The sequence below is a fragment of the Onychostoma macrolepis genome, chromosome 12 (genome assembly GCF_012432095.1).
Source record: "Onychostoma macrolepis isolate SWU-2019 chromosome 12, ASM1243209v1, whole genome shotgun sequence".
Taxonomy (NCBI): domain Eukaryota; kingdom Metazoa; phylum Chordata; class Actinopteri; order Cypriniformes; family Cyprinidae; genus Onychostoma; species Onychostoma macrolepis.
In genome coordinates, this window is record NC_081166.1 from 14,601,962 (window position 1) to 14,608,225 (window position 6,264).

At 39.3% G+C, this 6,264-nt stretch overlaps 1 pseudogene; it reads right to left on the reverse strand.

Moving 5' to 3' along the window:
* Nucleotides 1-1,466: 1,466 nt before the first annotated feature.
* Nucleotides 1,467-3,677, reverse strand: LOC131551533 (ADP-ribosylation factor-like protein 6; annotated as a pseudogene).
* Between the last annotated feature and the right edge of the window lie 2,587 nt (nt 3,678-6,264).

Below are 6,264 nucleotides of genomic sequence, written 5' to 3' on the forward strand. Positions count from 1 at the left end.
CAACACTGTCATCCCAACCAAGTTAATAGCCAAACTTGGAGACCTGGGCATCAATACCTCAATGTGCAACTGGATTTTGGACTTCCTGACCAACAGATCCCAGAATGTTTGATCAGGATTCACCTGCTCCACATCCATCACACTTAACACTGGTGTACCACAGGGCTGTGTGCTAAGCCCGTTTCTCTACTCCCTCTTCACCTCCGACTGCAAGCCTGTGTATGGATCTAATTCCATCGTCAAGTTTACAGACGACACCACGGTGATTGGCCTAATCAGTAACAACGATGAGACTGCCTATAGGGAGGAGATCCAGCACCTGGTGCACTGAAAATAACCTGCTCCTCAACACCACCAAAACGAAGGAGCTCATCGTGGACTTCAGGAAGGAGTCAAGAGGCACACACGACACCATCCACATCAATGGAATGGCTGTTGAGCGTGTTTCCAGTTTCAAGTTCCTGGGGATCCACATCTCGGTGGACATGTTGTGGAAAACCAACACCTCCAGCCTGGTCAAGAAGGCTCACCAGCGCCTCTTCTTTCTGAGGACACTGAGGAAGAATCAGCTCTCCTCGGCTATCCTGGTGAACTTCTATCGCTGCGCAATAGAAAGCATCCTGACCAACTGTGTCACAGTATGGTATGGGAGCTGCTCTGTTGCGGAGCGCAAGGCACTGCAGCGGGTGGTGAAAACTGCCCAGCGCATCACAGGGACTCCACTACCTGCCATCGAACACATCCAGAGGAAACGCTGTCTGCATCGAGCTCGCAGCATCCTTAAGGACTCCTCTCACCCAGCCCACAGACTGTTTTCTCTCCTGCCCTGCGGCAGGTGTTTCAGGTTCCTCCGGACCAGGACCAGCAGATTAAAGAACAGTTTCTTCCCCAGAGCTGTCTCTTTACTGAACTCTAACCCCCGTTGATCCACTTCCTCATATATTGTTAACTCTTCTCTCCTACCTCACATCGGCCTTATTTGCACTACTGAATGTAAATTTTTATTACAGTAACAACTGTTTACTTTTGTATCTTGCACTACCATACCTAAATTGGATTATGCTCATTTGCACTGCCGACTGTTGTTTACATTATCAATGTTTACATTAACATTTTGCACCGTATGTCTAATTGTAATATGCAATCACTTCCACTGCACTTTTACACCTTGTTTATAGTAATAGCCATCTGTATATATATTATATTGATAGTACATATTCACCTGTAAATTCTGTTTATAGTAATAACCATCTTTCTATATATATTTATACATATATTCAGTACATATCCTTGTCCTGCACTTATTCAACCATTGTATATCCTGCACTTGCTGCTATTGCACTTCTGGTTAGACCTAAACTGCATTTTGTTGCCCTGTACCTGTACTTGTGTAATGACAATAAAGTTGAATCTAATCTAATCTAATCTAATCTAATCTAATAAAAGTCTCGACTGACCACTTGTGATCAGATCAACTGAGACAGATGTTCATATACCTAGTGCAAACAGGGCCATAATCAAAGCCAAATTATTACACTACCAACCTAATTGATTTTAACATCAGCACAAAAGGTGCAGATCTGTTTTGTCTGGCTCCGCCATTGCAGCTGGTGACCTTGACTGTTTATATCTCAGGAGGGTTTTATGTTTTCATTGCTCTGATTTGATCTTGCAGCCAGTCTGCACCCTCCTGAAGACCTTCGCCTTTCACTGCATCACTTGCACAGATATGCCATGGTTTGTCCATTGTCCTTAATGCTTTCCAGACACAAGAGCTGGGAGACCTTTACTGCAGACAGTGCATCTCTGAGGTCCATCTTGTTGGCAAAGAAGAGTATAGGTATCCTTCTGTGTTTAATATCAGGGTGATTCAAAAGGGTATCCAATTCTTCTTTTGCCACCACCATTCTTAGTTTATCACCACTGTCAATCACAAATATGACGGCCTGACCCTCCTTATAATAGTGCTCCCACAGATTTCTGTATCTGCCCTGCCCTGACATGTCGAACACTGTGAAAGAAAGACTTGAGGTCTTAAACTTTTCTATGCTGAAACATATAGTTGGGACAATGTCTTGAGCCTGAGCATTGGACGGCTTTAGCTGGTTGATGATGGTAGTTTTTCCACTGTTGTCCAGACCTAAACACAGCACGTTCACTTCCTTCTTCTTCAGGCCCAGCCACCCTGCAAGCTTATCAAAAAGCCCATTTGGATGGGACGCTTTTTTCTGCTCCGGCTCTGCTCAAGTTGTATGTTGTCTAAGTTTTGGTTAAATGTGATTTCGCGTGCATAAGTCCCATTCATATACGTCCAGTGCAGATGGAGAGCCGCAAACACACTTCTCTGGTGTCCTGGAAACCCTAGAAAACTCTCCCTCTCTCTCCCTCTCTCTGAAGGCCTTGAAGACCTTGATTAGCTGGTTCAGGTGTGTTTGATTGGGGTTGGAGCTGAAATCTGTAGGACGGTAGCTCTCCAGGAGCAGGGTTGGAGACCCCCACTCTAAATGCACATGGTCAAAATGTTGCCCTATAATAACACTACAGAACTGAGGTGTTTTTGTCCTCCTCAAGTATATGAGCTGCTTATTCTCCCATTTCTATACTATATGTGACCCTGGACCACAAAAACAGTCTTAAGTCGCTGGGGTATATTTGTAGCAATAGCCAAAAATACATTGTATGGGTCAAAATTGTCGATTTTTTTTATGCCAAAAATCATTAGGATATTAAGTAAAGATCATGTTCCACGAAGATATTTAGTAAATTTCTTACCGTAAATGTGTCAAAACTTAATTTTTGATTCGTAATATGCATTGCTAAAAACTTCATTTGGACAACTTTAAAGGCGATTTTCTCAATATTTCGATTTTTTTGCACCCTCAGATTCCAGATTTTCAAATAGTTGTATCTCGGCCAAATATCGTCCTATCCTAATAAACCATACATCAATGGAAAGCTTATTTATTCAAAAAATTGACACTTAAGACTGGTTTTGTAGTCCAGGGTCACATATATGAGCCATTAATGGTATTCATTTATTTTGTCAAAGGTTCAATAAACTTTTGTATTTCATAAAAATAAACGTATAGGCAAAACCTGAACACACACACACACACCAAATAATTTCTAAAACATAATCAATATATTTTCTTATGCCTTTGAGAATCTAATGAACAGAGGTTATACAATTCTGACAGTCTTATTGATCTTGTGCATTAAGGGACTGAATAAAATAATGAAAAATACAGCTGCAAGCAGAAATCAGTGGAGTTCAAGCTGATAGGGCTGCAGTCGGCCAGCAATTAAATGAATGCATTTACTATAGCGACACCTTGTGGTCAGGTTGGGTACAATTATTTCATTATTTATTGACTGGTTATTTTCGTTACAGTCCATTGATATCCTAGGATATGTCTGCAGTTATTTCAAAGAAAATTTTGAAAGAAATGTGCCTCGTATGATATGGAAAAAAAATTGTTAAAGGTTTTCAGTGAAGTGATAGTTCATTTTTCTTTTAGTATCCATAACCACAGCCTATATCAGCTTATTTGTACTAATAAACACTAAGGTACCACAATATCATAAATAAAATTAAAATATCAGTAGCACATAAAACCCCTGCCCTGATGCCAAATACACCGCACATTTCAAGTATCTCTCTTACCTGACCAACCCATTTCCGGTCTTGGAGTCTCTACTGTCAAGCTGATGAATTGAATCAGGTGTATCTCATTAAGTAGGTATCCAAAATGTGTACTAAAGTGGGACTTCAAGGAACGGAGTTGGGAACCAATGATATAAAACTTTATCGAACTCAAAATATTACAGCTGATGTCCAGAAGGGGGCAGAACGAGACTGTTTAATTGCTGCAGTGACTTATGCAGCCCATATGTTCATAATCATCACAACTCTAGAACAATTTAATGTAGTGATTTAACACACTAACCTATTAAGATCTTAAAGAGATACCTCATAATCCTCAAATCACTGAAAAAAAAGTCTATAAAATTGTCATTATGATTATCATTATTAGTAGTATAATTAGAGTATAATATAATATATCAGTAATATATCAGTATATATCAGTATTCATCTAAATTACATTTTATTTTTAATGTCTTAAATTATCATTATTATTATTTATTTATATTATTAGTTACTATTAGTAGTAGTAGTAGTATATTTAGAGTATAATAATATAATAGAATTATTAATGTTATATTTATTATCAGTATAATGTGTTATATGTTTATATCAGTATATTACTATTTTACATAAATTACATTTTAATATTTTGCTCGTTGAGATTTCACGAACCAAGCTCAATTGTTTAGTTTATTGAGAGACAGAAAAGACAGAAAGAAAATAAATAAATATAAAAAAACAGACAGACAGAAAGAAAGAATAAAAGAGAAAGACCACTTGTCTCCCCCTTCTAACAGGACTCAGACAGATAGCCTCTGGTGTGGCACCACTAATGTTAGTATGCGCTACTGTATACAAAGGGCCATTCTTTACAAACACAGCTAACCAGAGACGCACTGTCCTCTAATCTTCCCATCTCCAGACTGTACAAACAGATGATAGTTATTACTTTTCATAATTCATGGTCCTTTTTTTTTTTTTTTTTTTTGAGACACAGTACCCTGCAGTCATGGTGTCCAGAAACATGTGCTTGTGTACAGATGCACTTTCACGCCTATCTAACAAAATGCCGATCTGGTTACAGCAAATCTATATTTATTGCATTTTTGTCTCTCATACTGAATTAGATTTTCTGCTTATTTGGATATATGCTTCTGTATGAAGGTTATTCGATTTCTAAGAATTCGTATAGTTTGGTGGGTGTGCTTTATGTAATTTCTGGATTAATCATATATTACTGGAAACAGTTTATGTGATGACACAGAGCTTGTTGGCGCCGTGAGCTTGTTGATTTAGTTCTCAGTGAGTCAGGCCATGACACACGCATGGCACCCCTCTCAGCCTGGTAATGGCATCATTCCTGGCACTGTTCACATTTGGACAGAGATTTGGCATGGCCAGCAGTTGCCGGTTCAATTTGTATGGTCTTTTATACACATTTTGCTTCCAGTATTGCTGCTGAACCTCTTGACAGGCTTTACTTAAGTGGATATTGGTTCACCATACAGACTACAGTGCAGTAAAACACAATTGTCACTAAAGGCTGGTAGAAAATCAGCTTAATGCACATATTGAAAGACAGGGGCATCCTCAGAAAGTAAAGTTTATTATGGACTTCCTTGTACAGCGCGACTGTGTTGTCAGTTCAATGATGACGGAAACTCACCATTCAAACTCTGTCTTGCTGCTTTTCCTCACATCAGGAACTGCAGATGGTTTTCCCCACACCATTATCTACCCGCTTTATTTTCTCCTATTCACTTAAACACACAAATAACAAGACAATATCTTAAATCTTATTCTCTAAAAAGACCATTAGACCATTTTTATCATCATCATCTCTGGACATGCTAAGATGCTAAACCTGGGAATTTGTTCATTTCAAAAATGTCTGAACATGCTCAAAAATAAGAGATCTTTGTAAAGCTGCTTTGGAGCAATGTGAATTTCGCAGAAAGTCCTATATAAGAACAAAAAACTAGCCTGAGGTTTATTTGGTGTGTGCATTTTTTAATGTCACATATTTCATAGAATGTGTGTATTATATTGACCTATAGGTCTTTGTTCATTAGCTCTAAGCGTTCCTTCAGGATCAAAAAATCCCCTTAGTTCACTAATGCGTTACGTTTTACATCCCACCAGCCTGACACGGAGCAGAGCGGTGCCACGGTGGTCTTAGAAACACAAGCTAACAGTGAACTGGGTTTCCTCCACACGTATTGACTTAAGCTTATGAGACATTACAGGACTTCAATCTATCCACTGACATAAAAACCCACCGCAGGATCCTGAGAGAAATGGGATACTCTAAACAGACGTTCATCTAACACGCTGGCTAACAAGAATCTCTCTCTCTCCTCACTCACACTTACAGATACATACACACAGAGGTACAAAGGTCTCTTTCTGTGACGGGCCGAGGGCTGAAGTTTGATGTTTAATAACTGCGGTATTTTAATGCTGTCTGTGCTGACGGTGCAGCAGGTTTCTGAGGCAGGATAATGACAGGACTAAAACACTACCTGTGGATTCCTGAGGTATTGAGTTCTAAAGCGCCGCTACGAGGTCCGTCGTCATGTGTTTCTCACAGTAACACTGCAAACATCTCAGCCAGCTCT